Source organism: Camelus dromedarius, unplaced genomic scaffold (genome assembly GCF_036321535.1).
Source record: "Camelus dromedarius isolate mCamDro1 unplaced genomic scaffold, mCamDro1.pat HAP1_SCAFFOLD_12, whole genome shotgun sequence".
In the NCBI taxonomy this organism is placed as follows: domain Eukaryota; kingdom Metazoa; phylum Chordata; class Mammalia; order Artiodactyla; family Camelidae; genus Camelus; species Camelus dromedarius.
The window spans coordinates 57532-75568 of NW_026989845.1; the positions used below are offsets into that span (position 1 = coordinate 57532).

The 18037-nt window shown below is 46.5% G+C and overlaps 1 protein-coding gene across 2 annotated transcripts in view; it reads left to right on the forward strand.

Annotated features, from left to right (window-relative positions):
* The window catches only part of LOC135320921 (uncharacterized), a 91210-nt gene that overhangs the window by 50754 nt on the left and 22419 nt on the right, over positions 1 to 18037 (forward strand). The window contains exons 4-5 of one of the 2 annotated variants that reach the window (XM_064484154.1): positions 8015 to 8586; positions 16837 to 16957. The exons of the other annotated variant lie outside the window; for it this stretch is intronic. The gene's annotated coding sequence lies outside the window, so the exon portion shown is untranslated. The remainder of the gene's footprint in view (positions 1 to 8014; positions 8587 to 16836; positions 16958 to 18037) is intronic. 2 annotated transcript variants of the gene reach the window in all.

An 18037-nucleotide genomic window follows, 5' to 3' on the forward strand; every position in this document is an offset into this window, starting at 1 on the left:
AAAGGTTTTAAAGGAAAGAAGCCATAATCATAGTTCTATTTCTTAACATTACTTTATGCTAGGAATTCAGACGTGACTATGGAGTTGTCTCCTCTTTTATGGACCTTACCTTCTCTTTGGGGAGACAAACTGACATAGTTGGGGAGCTTGGTGGAGGGAGGTGATAGTCTGTTGCAATTAGCCAGGAGAGGAGATTAAGAAAGCAGTGAAGGGTGGGTGAACTTTTTAGCTAAGGACATTCTTGTTCTGCTGGCTCTTAATTGCAGGCTCAATGAGCAGTCACTGGAGGGAATAGATCTTACGGAGGATGGACTTAGCTCAGGTCTCTTTAGAATGGACAAGTGAACCTGGAGAAAGACAGTCAAATCTGTGCAGACATTAAAGTTCACTTGAACGTGCTCCATCCCTGAGCCAAAGATAGGACAAATATGCAGCACTTCTTAAGGACAGAGGAGTGGTTTTTAAGGTTCTCCAAGAATGAAGCCCAGGGAACCGAGATGGCCAGTTGTCAAACTGTGACTTTGCTCTTTGGACGGTGTACCCACCAAGGGTATTGGCCTTTTATACATTTCCATTTCTCTTTAATACATGTCAGGTGATGAGGACGTGGGCACAAGTGTTTGACACCTTGTCGAGGCGACTTTGGGTACCTGCCTAGAAACGCGGGCACGGCTACAACTGCGTCACACATGTTGCCGCCCATCCCGCTCCCCGGCTCCGTGATCACGGCAGAGTGGTTCCTTGTTGACCTGTCCATCTCCTCTGTGACATCATAACCCATGAAAAGACCGGAGAGTATTAACTTGGCTTTTTTAAAGTCAAAGGAACAGATCTAATATGGAGTCAGATTTGTTCTTTCCTATTTCAGTATTGCCATGGAGAAGACAGTTTGGGCAGCTTTTTGTAGGGTCCTCGAGGCTTTCTCTCTCAGCCTCTGGGGGCCTCTATTGAAAACCCTTCATAGCTGTCTGGCCTGCTGGAAAACCACTCCGACTGTTTTGCCTTAAGATGTGTTCAGTTTATAACTCATCTCTACTCCTTGGAAAACAACTCAATAAAAACTCAGTTGGTTTTCCAACAGCCATGGGCAGGGGTGAGGGATACCTTGTTATTAATTCATAAAATAATAATAATAATAAAAATAGTAATAATAAAAATAGTAATAATAATAATAATATTAATAATAATAATAATAATAATAATAATAATAATAATAATAATAATAATAATAATAAAAGAAGTCTTAAAACAGCACTGGGCACATAGGTGAGTCAATAAATGCTTCCTGGCTTAAATCAAAAGTGATGACTCAGTGATTCCATGGCTGCTGTATTTGCTGAGCTAGTTACTCCTTTGCTCCATTACACATTTTTTAACTGAAAAAGAAATACATGCAAATGGTTAAAAAAATTCAAACAGAGCACAAAAATACACAATTGAAAGAAGTTTTCCCTCATCCTCTCTTCTTTCAGCCCTCCCTGGAGATGCCACTGTTTACTATCCTTTGGGTGCTTTTCCAGATATGCTATGCACATTCCCACATATGTATGTAAATTCCTTTAAAGTTTTAGTTATTTTTAACTTAAAGGGATTTAAATCCTCAAGTGGCTTCTGCCTGGGTAATAGAACAGAACAAATCTGACTCCATATTAGATCTTTTCCTTTGACTTTAACCCATGCTCTGTCTCCTAGGCTTCATCTTGCTTGTAAAACAATGTTGCTTAGAGCCTGAAATATACAGGAGAACCTATTCTGAAGGCTCTGATCTTTAAGTATATTTAACACATTTTCATTCATAAAAAGATAAGAAATTGCAGAATAGAAAATAACGTTTGTTTTGTTAGAGGTTTACAGAGATTTGACCCAGGCAGATAGCTGCAAGAACAAAGGATTCTAACAAGAAGGAATTCCTACACCAAGAAGATTGCAACAACCAAGCACGTAGGAAAGGAGCCTGAATTCTGACTTGGGGAGATGGTTTTCCAGGACATTAGTTTGCCATCTAGGTCTACAGAAACTTGCTATTCCATGCCCCAACACCTGGTCTCCCAACTTATTGGCCTGTCCTGCACTGAAGAGAATGAATTTGGATTTGGTAGCACTCCAATATACCTAGCAAGCTGGGCACTGGAACTGAGTGTTATGGAAACAACAGGCCAGCCAAGGAACAATCACCACTCGGAGTGTTGGCGTACTCAGATTTATTATGCCGGCGGGCTCAGAGGGGCTTCTGCTCCGAAGTTCTGAGCACCCACCTCCAAGACATACACATGAAGTTTTAAAGGGTTAATTACAAGTAAGGGTGTATTAGCCAATAAGGCTCAAGCAACAAAAAGGAAGGAATCAGCACACTGGTGCTTGTCAACTTGTAATAGACACTTGTTGAGCTTCGATTTACGACTTAGCTTGTTAGCCCAGTAAACTGACACTAAACTTCAGATTTACGAGTTAGCCCAGCAGAATTTAGATCAGTAAACCGACACTTATCACACTTAGATTTGTGACTTAGCTTGTTAGCCCAGCTGGGCTTTTCCTTCACATGAGGACAGCTCTCCCACACCCAGGGAACTACTGTGAGCCCTTGATGGTTCCACTAGGGTGGAGTGTGGTTTACCCAGGACGGATGGGGACTATGCACCAACACTCAGGCAGTCTGCTCTGTCTGGGGCTCTGATCTTGAACCACCCCGCTCCCTGCCAGCCCAACACCTGGGACAGTGGAGCTAAGGCAAAGATCGTGCCTGCCTGTTTCCCAGCGTGTAAAAGGGGAATATGTATTCTTCCCAAGGTAGTTCTGAGCGACAACACCTGCGGGTGCTTGGTTCCCAGACCAAAAGAAAACCCTGCTCTGCTTGGGGGCAACAGGTGTGATACCCGTAGGGGTTCTGCAGCAGCATCGGATGGAGGGCTGGATCAGGGAGGTAAAACTTGAGCTGCGGGCCTTGAAGTGTTACAGAAGGGTGCAGAGGCAGGACTGCCGCCTTCTTCAGGGTGCCACCAGAGGTAAAGCTTTTTCTCTCCATCCCCGCTAGGACCTTACCCTTTCCAGATCCCTCCCTTCTCTCTGCTCTTCCGGTCCATCTGTCTCCCTCCACTTTTTCCCTCCTCTCCTCCCCCTCCCATCTTTTCCCTCCCTCACTGCCCCACCTTCTCTCGCAGAACCCAGAGCGGATTGCTGGCCCTCCTGCGCATGGGCGGTCGGTGTCAGCTGGACCGCGGGTTGGAAGCTCCATCTCCGAGCCGGGGATTAGCCCCAAAGGCTTCTCAGCTCTGTCGCTCGGCAGGCCTTTAGCTCCTGCCAGGGGCCGGTGCCTCTGGCTGTGGAAGTGCAATGTGGGGTCTCCCGGGAAAGGGGTCAGGTGGCTGCGGGAGGGCGGTCCGCGTGTCACAGACCACGAGGGCGTGAGTCAGCCTGTGTTCAGCTGAATTGCTCTGGCCAGACCCCTCTGCCCGCGCCACCTGCCCCAGTGCCCCAGTGCCACAGCTTCCCGGGGCCAGGTGTGCACCTGCCGCCTCTCACCCAGCCGGGCTCCCCTCAGTCCGCTGCTGGCGTCCCCTTCCCCTCTCTCGCCCGCGAGTCCTCTCCTCCCGGGCTTCCTCTCCTCGGCCACCGGCCCGTCCCCACAACTGGGCGGGCTGCGTCCCAGGCGGGCGGGGTCTGCGGACCCGGACGGGGCAGCTGGGGCTGGGGCTGGGGATGGCCTCCGAGCGGGGCTGCATCCCGCGTTTCCACCCATTTCCCTGCCCCGTGACTCCGGGGCTGCCCTGGTCTTCCTTTCCCGCTCCCTGAGGAACAGCTCAGTGGCGTCTGCGCTGCTCCCTGGGCTGAGAGCCTCCGGCTGTAAAGCCCAGCTACTGGTGGAGTCGGGAAAAGGGATCCTCAGTGCCAAGCGAGCTTCTGTCTCCTCCCTCAGTGTTTCTGCCCCAGGTAAGTACCTTGAACACTTTCAGGTGTTATGATGGCGGTGCTTGTTGGTGTCATGTGTTTTTATAGTGAGAGGGATTACAGTGTTGAAAGCAGGGCTTGGTTCAGTTAAAATTGAGCTGAAGGCATAAGGCTGTGTCATCCTCCTTCCTTCCCTCTCCCAGGGTGAAACGTGTGACCATCGATTTTAAAAAGACAGTTACATTCCCTAACTAGCCCAGCCCAGCTTGGTGTGTTAACAGGAACAGCACCACCAGAGGCGTTGGAGACCCAGGGACATTGCAGTCCTAAAGAGCTCCTGGCACAGTTTGGTTTGTTTTGGTTTTTTGTTTTTCTTAAATTGTGGGGCAGACTAAGTAGTATAGAGGGAAAAATAATTGTCAAGAAATATTTTTTCATATAACAGCTTTATTGTGATATTGTTCACACACCATGAAGTCCACCCATTTAAATGGTACAATTCAGCAGCTTTTAGCATATTTACAGTTGTGCAACAATTATTATCCTAAACGTTTTCATCACATCAGAAAGACCAGTGGAAATGAATGACCAATCCACCCCTCCCCAGTGGTGGTTCTAAAGAAGTTTCTTGGCTATTCTTGACCATAAATTAACTTGTTACATTCCATGAAAAATCTGGTAGGAATTCTAATCAGAATTGCAATGAATCTGTCTATCAAAATAGGAAGAATTATTGTCTTTATGGCATAAACTTCTTCTACCCATGAATATAACTGGGACCCTATATTTTCATCTCTCCAGAGCCTGGCCCATGGGAAGTCCTCACTAATTTTTGGGCTTGTGAATGATGAGATTCTATACATCATTAGTTGCAACTGTAGCCTTTCACATAAGAGAAAATTAACCTCAGTGAAGCCAAGTGACTCTCTGATGGTCAGAAAGAGTGACAGCCAGTGCTGGAGTGATCCAGTGGACTTGGTGCTTGCAACCAAAATTCTTCAGCAGCTACAGCTAAGGGGATTAGAGTGTTCTTTTATTTTTTCTTAATGGCGTTGCTTTTATTTTTACTTATTTTTTTAAATTAATTTTTATTGAAGTGTAGTCAATTTACAATGTTAGTTTCAGGTGTACAGCAGAGATTCAGTTATGAACATATGCATATGTGTATAAATATGTTTTAGATTGTTTTTAGTACAACTCATTACAAGAAATTGAATATAGTTCCCTGTGCTATATAGTAGGTCCTTGTCATTTATTTTATATTTATTAACGTGTATCTGTTAATCCCCCCTTTCCTGCCTGCTAACCACAGTTGGCTTTCTATGTCCATGAGTCCATTTCTAGGAGCACCATTTTTCTTAGTAATATATGCTGGTTGGCTGCTTTCAGTTTCAGTAATTCCATCTGTGGGTGCTTTTCTTCTGGTGGCCTTTATGTGGTTTGTACACGTGGTAATAGAGGTCTGTATTTGGGAGAACTCCAGGCCTCGTGTAGTCCCTGGTACAGAGTTCCCACTGAGTTGATGCTTGAACTGGGAAAAAAACATAGTAAATGTTGGAATTTCCAATATGGTTGAGACTTCCAGGTTTCTATAACCTGCTTAGCCCACCTTAATATTGGCTGCACCCTTACTTGGTAATTTGGTGGAATTCCATGGTATGGTGGTGTAGAGACAGGGCCTTTTATGCTTATTCTCTTTCCTTTTTCTAACACTCATTCTCCTGGGTCTCCCAGATCCTCCCCCAGCAGTGCCCAGGGCTGGCTTGGTGCTGCGCTGAGGATATATTTATTAATAAGGACCTTTCCTCATCTCTTCTGAGCCTCCATTTTTTTCTCTGCACAATGAGGGCTTAGACTAGATATGTGCTTTTCAGTTTCCTTTAAAGCCATGTTTCCTTTGAGAAACAGAAAATGCAAATCACTCCTCCCATCCCAACCCTTTAGATTTTGATACAGCCTCCAAGGAGTGACATAGCACTTTGTGGAAAATTGATGTGATTGTGATTCCAGGTGGCACAGAAAAGACTCTTCAGAGATTTATTGCAGGGAGAGGGCAGGAAAGGTGCAGTATGTCACACTTTCTAGTGTGAGCACTGGAGCAGTGGCTTGGATTTAAATACGGTGTCTGACGTGGCCTCTCTCTAATCATGTACAATGTGATAAACTTCTCTACCTCAGTTTTTCTTGATGTGTCAAGTTGGCGTGATAATATTTTAGGGCTTTTGTGAAACATTATACACATAATCCATTTGTGTTTCGGTAGAAATAAGACCTGCTAGGGATTCAGGGATTTGTTTAAAAAAAAAAAATCTTGTCCATAGCAATCTGTCGGTGTGTATTTTGAATTTCCTGTAGGGTGAGGGTTGAGTCTAAAGTCCATCGTGGGACAGGTGGCCCATAGTTTTCTGTGCGCCTGATTGCCCCCTCCTCCCCAGTCCTCTTCCTCAGTCCAGGATTAAGTTCCCTAGTAGATTTACACAGAGGTCTTGTGGAAATGGCTTTTCATTTTATTGTTTCACCAAGAAGGGCTGCCATCATGATCTCTGTGGTCAGGTTTTGAAGGGCTGCCATCATGATATCTAGTCAGGTGAAGGCTATGCAATTGGGAGTTTCTATTTAATAAAAAGAAAAAAATTACAAATAGAAAATTAGAACAAGGGTGATGACAGGAGCTCTTGGAAGTGGGCACCATTAGTTTTGTTAGCTTCAGGTGCAGTGGCCTCTTGCCACGAGGACCCATCCTCTTGCTCTGAAGTTGGAGGGACCAATGGGTTGAGTGGGAATGTTAACTGAGTGTATCTCATGTGCTGGCATTGTCCTATTTGTGCTTTGTGTTCCTTATTTGAGACAGTGAGCTCATTTAACCTCAATAGCCTCTTTAAAAAATTAGACTTTTTATTTTGAGATATAATGTAGATTCCCATGTAGTTGTAAGAGATAATATGGAGAGGGCCTATGGACCCTTTGTATAGTTTTCCTTAATGGTTCCAACTTGCAAGTTTGGGGTACAATTCATTACTGACTCACTAACAATTTGAGGTTTGTTTTATTGCCCTAATTTTATTCACGATTAAACTGGGCTTAGAGAATCACACAGGCCTGACCAGGTCACCCACATTGTTAGTGTCGAGACGGGTGGAACGTGGGCTTGGGATTTCCATGCAGTACCATTATGATGGTCTGTGGCAGGGAGCAGCATTCACTTTGCTGGTTTATTCATTCATTCAACAAACATTATTGAGTAACCTCTGTGGGTCAGATGCTTTAATAGGGTTATCTGATTCTTCAGCAGTCCTGAGAATCAGGTAATGTTTATATTTTTTAATCTGAGAAAATTAGCTCTAAGAAGTTATAACCCCCCCAAAGGAAATATAGCTCATAAAGGAGCGATACTAAATTTGTACAGTCACCCCTTTTTATGCAGGTGGTACCCTAGGCATTTTACATTTGCAAACTTCTGTAATCCAGATATATTCATGTAAGAGAAAGATTTTTTTTTTAATTGAAGTATAGTCAAGTTTACAATGTTGTGTCAATTGCAAGGTTTTTTTTGAATTTTGAATTAAAAAATATTTTTTCAGGAGGGTAATTAGGTTTATTTATTTGTTTCATTTTTTAAAATGAGGTACTGGTGTTTGAACCCAGGACATCGTACATGCTAAGCACGTGCTCTACCACTGAATTGTACCCTCCTCCCCAAGGCAAGTTTTCTTATCCATTATTCTGAAGCTTAGGAGTTCAAATAAATTGGATAGAAAACCAGATCTTTTGATCCCACTGTAGTACTTTTCTTTATATTCTGCTGAAGGAGGATGGGGAAAGCACTTCCTTTGTTCATTTCCTTATTCAGCATTTTTCAGCAGTGACTTTGCATCAGGGCCTTGGTAGGTGCTTGGAAACAGAAAACAAGAAATGACCCTTCTCTGCAGGGCAGGAAGCCTAGACCAAAAGCTGGGTAATGTGATCCGAGCTACGGTAGCCATTTGAAGACTCTGAGGACAAACTGTACCCCCGGATTTACTTGAGATTCCCTTGCCTTCTGGTTGGTACACACCAGGTCACCGCAACCCAGATGGGCCTGCAGCCCACAGTACAGTATGTACTTCGATCTCCTCTCCCCTCTCGTCAGGGCCTGCAACATGAGCATCCCTGACTACGTGCAGTGTGCTGAGGACCACCAGACTTTCCCCGTGGTGGTCGAACACGTGGGGATCATCTCAGAGGAGAATTTCTTTTGCATCTATAAGTGAATCACCTTGGTGAGTCAGATCAGTCCGTGCAGCTCCCAGTGGGCAAACTGTATCCACTACAGTCACCACTATGCGCCCAAGAATGGGTGGAGCGACTTCCAGACCCACCGCAAGGTCTTGGGCCTTGTCATCATTACTGACTGCCTCTCGGCCAAGGCTTCGAAAAGCTCCACGTGCAGAGGAGCTGTATGGCACCACGCTCTATGACTCTCAGCTCTTTGACTTTCTGCTGCATGGGGAGGTGGCCGAGCAGCCGCGCACCGAAGTGGCCTTCAATTTACGAGGACTGCAGGGAGGTGGAGAAGAGGATCGACGACTTCACTGAGTCACTCTTCATCTTGCCCAAGTCCAAGTGGCTGGACGGTGCATCCGACAATTCTGGGGACAAGATCCTCCTTCTCTGCATCCCATTTGAGAAGGAGGACATCATGGGACTGGACACAGAAAGCAGGTAAGTTTACCTGGAGGCCAGTCCACCCTGGCTGTGTGCCGGGTTTCTTCCCTACATCCAGAAAGGGATCAGCAAGGAAGAGGACTCTCTTGTAGCCAAGGGTGGAGGGAGGTGCAGCCCGCCGGTTTACAGACATTTAAAAGTGAATCTGCCTTTGTTTCAGAGAGATCCTTTTAGGGTTATTGTGGACACTTACTCCAGCTTTTCAGCCAGGACCCTGGTGGGACCCCTGGAGTTGCTGTCCAATAGATTATCCACAGCCACTGATGCTAGGAGAGCTGGGGAGGAGGCTGCTCTGAGCTGAGATTTGCTGTAGGTCAAATGAACATCAGACGCTGAGACTTGTCTAGTAAAAAGAATGTAAACTATCTTATCACTTCCTATATTGATTACATGTCAAAATGATAGTATTTTACATACAGTAGGTTAAGATTTGTTCTTAAAATCATTTTCTAGTATTTGTTTTTTGTTTGTTGGTTTGTTTCTTTGTTTACTGTTTTAAATGTGGCAACTGGGAAACTTTCTTTACATGGCTCTCATTTCATTTATGTTGGGCAGCCTGTCTTAAGATAGTCTCATCCCTTTGCTTGTAGATGAGATGCTGAATCCCGAGAGGCAGAACGAGGCGCTGGTTGAGTTGGGGCTGGAGCCGGTGTCTCCTGCCTCCCAGGCCCAGCACCTGTTCGGCTCAGGCCCTCTCTTCCTGCCCGACAGCCAGCATGCCATGTTGGGACATCAGAATCACCGCCAGGGACCTCCGAATGAACTCCTTATGCAGGGAAAGGCATATCACGGAGTATGGGAAAGAACAGGGAAATGTTCATCCTCACTTTGTCCCTGTGATTAAGTCAACGGCCCCATTTTGTCTCGGAATTACAGACGAGCTCTTCTGGGCTGCCTACCCCCCCCACCATCTGCTCTGTTTCCCCGTGTATCTATAGTGCTGTCCTTCGTGCAGAAGAGGGTGACATGCCTTTGCCGAGAGGTGGTCCCCCTTTGCTGGGGAGAGTGAGGGAAGCTGTGTGCCCACGGCCTACGGCCTCAGGCCTTGAGTCTGGAGAGAACTCATGGCGGTCTGACAGGTGACGGTCGGAGGACCTGGCACGGCTGCCGGGCCCACTGTGGAGGCGGTGCTCTGTGATTCTTGAAATTAACTAAGATCAGATTCTACTTTCTGGTTGTTGGTAAGTTGGAGGAGAAGATGCCAGAGAATTGATAAAAAGAATGTCCAGACCAGCCCTGTGAGTGATAGGCAGAGGTGACCCGAGTCCCCCACGTGTGTGAGGTGCCTAGCGGGCTCTGGATGAATTTTCTGTTCCTCCCGGACATAACTCTATGGCTTAAGGAAGAGGCAAGGCATGTCATGGCCTGTACTTGTCCTCACAGGGCCCTGTGATCTTCATGCCCGCACTCCCCTTCTGCTCCTTGGAGATGAGGTGTCAGGTTTAGGAGCCTGGGCACTGCTGAGGGCATAGCTGCCAGCACTGTGCTACACCGAGGCTGGCTCCGTTCACCTCACATGTCACCTCCTGCTGAGCCCCCAGGCGTCAGTCAAGGTAGGTGCATAGGTGCAACATACGCAGAGACCACGTTCTCCCCCTGGACAGATTGGTTGGTGAGCAGTGGAAGCCTAGAGCCCTGCCCCAGCCCCAGGCCAGTGCCTCCTCTTTTGTCATAGGAGGCACTGGTGACATTTTTGCTCAGCAACTGCTTGGCTCTGACTCTGCAGACCCACCAGAGAATGCCAACTTGTTTTTGCCTTTTGAAGTCTGCCCTTGGGATTTGGCGGAGTAGCTGGAAGTGTGCTTAGCCCATAGTGGTTGACACTGTCACCATTGTTTACCCAGAACCTCGTGTACCAGGCATGGCTCCCGGCATCAAAATACAGCAGCGCATTAAACCTCCCTCCTGGTGGGTCTGTCTGTTTTGGTACCATAAGGGCTCAGCCAGCATCTTAACGTCAGTGAGATAACGTGGCCAGTGAGCTCGGGTCAACCACATTCTCCTCCAGTCACTTTTACTCAATTTTTGCTTTTACTATTCCACAGTCATTAATTCTTTAAAAAATGCTTTGGTACAGGAACAGTCTAATTCTCTCCTGCTACTCTTGGTGGAAGTGAGTAAAACTGTCCAGCCTGAAATGCGACCACAATTTGTAGCTCAAAAGCTGCCTAGACGCATATAGGTGGAGTTTTGGTTAGGGGCGCTGATCACGTTGGGGTCCCCCGGCAGCGCCGCTCCCCTCAGGCCCCTGCCTTCCCTGGAGCAGGAGGTGAGTGTGGGTCTCACCGTCCCAGCATCCCTGGCCTCACACACTCACATAAATTCTTGTACATGCTGTCAAAATCATTTTTGTTCTTGTGTGTTTCTAATTTTCTCTTGTTCCTCTTTTCCTTTTTCTTTATTCTTTTTCTCTTGTACTGCCCAGTGAGCATGTTGTTGCGTCTGAAAATGTGGGCTGTGCACACCCTGCATTGGAAATATCCAGATTGCCCTCCGTACTCTCTCCATCGCTTTAAAGAGCAAAAACTTAACAGTTACCTTGATCCATGTATTATCCTAGTCATTTTTTATTTTCTAATTTTTTGGAATATTTGGTTTGTTAGCACATCACCCACTGGTGTTTGATACCTGTTAAAATCCTTGCTTTGAGGAACCTGTTTGGTCCTCCTTATATTTGGTGACAAATGCGCCCTTATTCAATTTGTTTGATTGTTTTGAAGAAGTGAGATGCGAATTGATTTAGGCGGCTGCTGAGGGATTCTTTTCATGGAGTATTTAATCTTGTCAAGTCAAATTCTGCAGCATCTTGCTCGATTCCTGCTTTTACACAAACGTGCTCTTCACGCGGTTCCTGGCTGTCACAGTGTGACGTGCGTGATGGCACTTCCTGGCCAGCGGTCACTGGTGAGAAAGTGGCAGGCTCATGGGTGTGCAGCTGCAGGGGACGCTGTTGGAGGAAGCAGTCACCGTTTACTTATTTAATTTTTTTTTTTTTGCATTCAACATCCCTGTGCCATTTACTTTACTTTGCCTTCATAAAGTGGCTTAGGGGGGTCTAAAATCCATGCCACTCTTGTGTTCCCTTTACGAGGCTGGTTTTTCTGAGTATCAGGAAAACATGGCCTTCTCCTAAGTAGCTGGCTCACCTGGATCTTGTTGACACAGCGACCGCTAAAGGGGACCGTAGCTTCCTCTCTTCTCCAGCCAGTGGGCATTCAGAGCCGGGTCTGTGCTTTGCCTCAGCAGCCGTGCAGGCCTCCCTGCCCCGGCCTTTACTTTTAACCCATGTTGGCATAAATAGCTGACTCCGTGTCTGTTGCAGCTGATGTCCACCACTGACGGCCGTGTAGTTAGTTTGCGGTAGGGAGTCTGCAACACCCCAGCCAACCTTGAAGGAAGAAGTTTTGGCCGACCTAGGACCTTGGATTCTCACCCCCATCATGGTTCATCTCACTCGGTGGAAGGGTTTGGCCACCACCATCATGCTGAACATGAGGCCTTGTTTCTCCTTTCATGCTCTGGTCCAAATGTGGACACTTCATTTATCACTGAATTTGTATCGCTTGAGACAGGCCATAATATCTGAATGAGTCCATCACATTCTGGATGGGGAACAGAACAGAAGTAAGTGTCACAATTAGATGGAGTCTAGGCTGTCCGTGTTGGCTAATGCTGGCTGGGATCTGTGATGGCCGGGCTGTGCCCTGGACACAGGCCTTTCCCGTGGCTCCCGAGAGCCCAGGGGTTGGAGTGAGAACAGCCTTGCCTGGGTTCCTCCATCCTCATCTGCTCACTGGCAAGTGTGTCTGCTAATTAGGAGCTCCCCCAGACCTCGGGCCCTTCAAAGCTCAGACCACGGGAGAACCTTGAGTCCCTTCTCCTGGGCCTCCTTTGTGAGAATACAGTGCCTTCTGAGGTGACCAGTGGCAGGAGATGCCTCCCCCTCCAGGGAGCACCCTACGGAGGACTGTTAGTCAGTGTACCATGCTGTGAACTTGGGGGGTTACGGCCATGGTCCCTGTAGAACCACATTTGAGATGGGCTTAGCGACGGAAATAATAGGACTGATTCCAGGCCAGGGATTAGGGGAGGGAACATTGGAAATTGAATGTGACCTCAAACACATAGTTGGGTGCTGGGGCTGTTACTAAAATGGGGAGTCTGGGAGGTACCTGCCAGGAATCGAATTCCAGAGTAAATGGTGAACATGAGGCATTTTTAAGATGCCATTTGTCATCCAAGTTAGGACTTCAAAGAGGCACTCGTGTCTATGAGATTGTGGCTCAGGTGAAGGAGCCGGACTATAGATACACGTTGGGAGTCGTCATTCTTAGCTGGTGTTCATAGCCTTGCATGTGAATTAGATCATCTCGAGAGCTGCAGACTGAGGCTGAGGGGGGGCAGGGCCCTGCCTGGGTTGGAGGAAAGCCCAGACCATGCAGCTTTGGTGTGTCAGTCAGCGGCATTTGCGATTTTCAGCCTAATGCCATTTATCTTTAAGGGGCCGGGGGGTGTGCAGGGCCAGCCAGGAAGAAATCTGAAGGGAGGGTCGTGGCCACGTGTGTGTCTTGGGAAGATGCAGAGTCTGCAGGGTCCTGGAGGGTAGACTTCTTAGAAGCTGGAGTTGGAGTGAGGAGTGGGCAGAAGGTAGTCACACTCACCTGTGAGGGAGGGGGGAGTCCTTGGGAGTCCCCACCCTACCGGACTCGCTTTCCCATGAACAGAAGGCAATCATACAGAGTATCTGAAGTGAGAAAGGATGGGTGCTGGGAGGGGAGCCAACCTGGAGAATGGTGCTTGGAAAGTTCTGGAATAGTCTCCCTGGAAAATAGAGTTAAAAATACCCAGAATCTTAAGAACGTTGATAGTGACTGGGGAGGAAGCAGTTTTTCTGGCCTCCTAAGGGTAAGTCATGTATCCGGGGATACACAGAAAAATCGGGCATTCTGTTCCGTGGTCTTGATCCTTACCGGGGGAACAGTGCAAGTTTAAAGGGGGAGAAGGGCAGTGGAGGGAAACTAGCCAGGCCCCGTGTCAGGTACCAGTCGGCCGCCCTACTTGCGTGTTGAATTCACATCCATGCCTCCCAGGTGGGCGGTGGCAGCCCCCTTTTGCAGATCGGGAAGCCTTCTCAGAGGGTTAAGGAATTGGTCCGTTTAGTGGCTAGTAAATGCTGCAGCAGAATTCAAGCAAGGCCTTGTCAGACTTCAAGGGCATGTTTTCTCTACTAATTCCGGTACCTCCCTGTTGAACCTGGAATGATGAATTGGGTCAGTTTTGGAGCCTTTCAGAAAAAGTACGATTTAAGTGCCTCAGGACTGTTTCACAAAGCTCAGCGTTCTTTGATTTTTCTGAAGCACCGCAGTGCTTTTCGCCCCACAGTTGTTAGGTATTCTCCATTCTCGATGACGTGGTTGCAAATCACGTACAGGTGCAAAACCAGACTTAGCAGCTTCTGAAGGGAAACTCTCCAGTTCTCCCTTGATCGGCTTTCTTCCACGGGATGTAACTGTGCTGCAGTGTAGGCCTGAGTTTTACTTATGGAGTGAGGGTTTAATATCCAAAGTTAGCATAAAATGGTCAGATGAAGAAAATCGACGTTGACAATTTATTTTTGGGTTTCATTAGACAAGATATACTATCAATTAATGACCCATATAGCAAATGAAATTGACTACAGAACATTGCATTTCTTACTTTCTATTTAGAGTTCTCTTACAGAATAATGTTGCCTGTTTTGGAACATCATCTCCACCACCACGGCACCTATCAGTGTGTTGGTGTGATTGCATTTACGCAGTGAATGTAATCTGATCTTCCTCAGCCCCAAACACTCCAGTGAAGAATCACGGGCTGTAGCCATCTCTTGGTCACGCAAATACTTCTAAAATTATATGATGCCAGAAAAGAAGAAGAGAGAGAGAGAGATTGCCTTTATCAAAGTTCCTTTCAATTCTAACTGCAAACTGTTGTTGAGCAGCTCTGGTTTCCTTTGGATATGAATATATACATTTCTTTGCATGTAATCTGGGTTTTGGACTAGAACACCAAGTTCTTGCTGTCCACAAGCCACAAAAACAGTAGCCAAATTGCACACGTGTGAAATTGTTTATATTTTTCCTGAGAAAGTATCCTTGAATTTGGGACTTGGGCTGTGATTTTTGCTTTTTGCTTCCCGCACCCCTCTTGTAATCTCTCACTCCTTCCCACGTGGCCCCCAAGAGTTCGTGGTCTCAAAGGAGCGGGCAAACACCCAGTTGGTCACCATGTACTGCTGCTATAGATGAAGCCCAACCAAGACCTAAAGGACATTATCAGAGAGGACTTCCTGGAAGAAATGGACTCTACATTCATTTGTGAGGACAGAGTGTCAGCCAGGAGAAGTAGTCAAGAATGTGGCTCAGGTGGCAGGTGCAGCCCGGGCAGATGCCTGGAGGCTTTTGGCTTGGGGAAACGGGGAGAGTGCCCTGTGTGGTCCAGGGTGGAAGGTGCCCCTGCTGGTGAGGACACTGGAGAGAGTCCGGGATGGAGGGCTTTGGAAGAGCTTGGGTTTTACTAGAACTGACACAGTAGTCAGTGAAGGGTGTCATCAGAAAGTGACCCTCAGGAAAGGTAATTCTGGTTTTTCTTCTGATATTCTACAGACACAAGGGTCGGGACGTGTGAGAGTAGGTATATCTGTCTCTTTGAGACCCACCCCGTCAATCATTTATTCATAACACGTGCACTTCTGTGTGTCTAGGGGAGAGAGGGTGGAGCCACATTAGTAAGCAAAATGTATTTGCTTCTTGTGAGCTTAGCATTGTCAGAAGTTGACTTAGCCTAGAATGTTCTAGGAATAGAGGAACAAATTGTGGTAGTTGGAAGGAGGGAAGGCTTCCTTGGGAAACAGTCAAAATGAGCCTGGAGACAAGTGGGAAGTAGGAGCAAGTCAGGGGGCCCCTGAGGTCACTGGGGACCTGTGTACTGAGGTGAGGCTGGGCAAGCAGTGTCTGGGGTGGGGCTAGAATTCCACCAGGGAGCCTCTGAAGGGTTTGAAGTGGGGGTGATGTAATCAAATTTGTGATTTGGGAAGACTGCTGTGGCTCTGTGTGTGTGTGTGTGTAGCAGGGAAGAGGGGAAGGGTGCCACCAACAGGGGGTGTCATTAGAAGAACATTCACAGGCTGGGAGAGAGGCGTCGGGACTGCTTGGGGACGGCAGGGGCAGTGTGGATGCCGGATTTCCTTATGGGGAGGGCTTGTTAGCAGGGCGACCCTAGAGGCGACTTTTGGCTGGAAGAAAACAGATGGAGGCTGCCAGGTGGACTTTCCTCTTCTCTCCTTCCCTGCCTTGTGTGATGATCTTAGCTCAGCCAACTTTTGGAAAAGAAGAGCTAAGTTCCAGGGTAGCCCAGGACTTTGTTGAGCTCGTTCGAGTGAGATCTGATAGGATTTAGGTTTGTGTTCAGATCTGCATGTTCACTTAGCTAGAAACGTCCCGTCATTTCGATTTCTATAGGGGTTTTTATTCTTGATAAAGATTGCTTTCTTGGTGAGAGGAAATTTAATACAGCTGTTGGCTTTCTCAAAAAAAATCATATCTTTTAAGAACTTTAATATTCAAAACAATAGGAATATATTAAAATGTTAAAGTAAGTCTTTGGTGCAGTTTCTTTGCTTTCTGAGCTAGTGTGGAGTTAGAGCCTTTGCATTACTTAAGAGCACATACTTGTCAGTATTTAAAGAGCTGTTTGTGAGCGCCCCAGGCCCCACCTCTCAAAACATCATTAAAGTTTACTCTGAAATAGTGAGGTCATAAAGGTCTTATTTGCAGAAACCAAACAGTTGGTTTATAATATGCAGCATAGCTCCCTTTATAAAATAATAATATGTTCAAAATTAAGAAAGTGGAGGATAATTGATTTTTTTAAAGCTGAAACATAAACTTTCTTGTGCTAATGTTGCAACTGGAAATTTTGAAAAGAAAAATCCTACTGTAATATCATCTACGTGGAATACATATATGACTTTCACTTTTGAAATGTAACTGCGCGGTGGTTTTTGAAGTCAGGAGAATTCCAGCTCAGATACTGGCAGTGATGGTTGCTGGCTTTTAATGGAAGGGCCTAAATTTGCCTTCTTAGCATTTTTTTTTTTTTTTTGGAGTGAAAAGTTTGAGTAGTGCTTTGCCAGCATGATTTTGGGGCAATTTGAGGGCAGATGTCGTGTACCAGCAATGAGATATTTCCATGCATTTTATTTTCCAGACATCACCAGGGCACATGTGGGGTTTGTGCCTGCAGGCTGGAATGCTGCTGGACTCCCTGATCCATCACCGTTATGTCCTGGAGCTGCTCCGGTCAGTGAATGATTTTCTGTGGCTTCTAGGTAATGTGGTCTGAGGCAGATGATCAGATGTGTAGTTAAATTACTATTACTTGAAATAAGAGTAACCTAGAAACATGGCTCTAACAATACAGTGTGAGGGAGAATTGGCTGAGCTGCTTGCAGTGGGGAGTCTTATCAGGTGACTCCCTCACCGTGATACTTGCCAGTATCCGCCCCAGCCCTGCACGGTAGTCCTGCCGAAGCAAGCATGCTCTTTGCTCAGAAACGCACTGAATTTCCTTGTGCCTCTGTTTGTTGGCTTGTTTTTTGAAAGCACGTCTTGCCCTTTGCTTAAATGCCATCCATGGTAGTCACTACTTACACTCATTCTACTGGACTTCATTCATAAATAGCTGCTGAATGGAAGAACAGAATGTAGTATCTCCATGTAGTGGAACATTATTCACATGTAAGAGTGAATAAAAAAGAAAAAACAAATAAAGAGGAAAATGAAAAAGGCCACCTGTTCTGGGAACTCCTCCCTGACTGTTCAACCCGCACTTTTCCCTTTGAAACCCAATCACTTATGCTCCACCGTACTCTTTTTGATAGTACTTACTACCTTCTAATAAACTTTAACGTTTTCAAAAAAAAAAAAAAAAAGAGAGAGAGAGATGCTGATACCACTTCAAAATGGACAAGCCTTGAAAACAGCATTTTAAGTGAAAGGAAGCAGACACAAACGGCCACATATTGTTGATTTCAGTGATCTGAAATGCCCAGAAAAGGCACATGCAGAGGCAGAGAGCAGGTGATGGTTGAAAGGGGCTGGGTGGAGGGGGATTAGGGAATGACTGATAGTGACAGGGGGTTTCTTCTGGGGTGATGAAGTGTTCAGGAAATAGATGGTGGTGAGGGCTGCACAACTGTGAGTGTGCAGAAGACTGCTGAGCTCTGTCTCTGGGAGTGCCTGTGGTTGGGGCGGCTTTATTTTGTTCTCATCGTGCAATGAGAAGACTCATCTGCTGCTGTGGCCGTTCTACTCCCGTGAGTGGTGAGGGTCAGAGACTTTGTAGAGTCATGTTTCTTTTTTTTTTGCCCCTTGCTGAGTGTAGGCAAAAAAGGTTTAAGCCTGAGAAA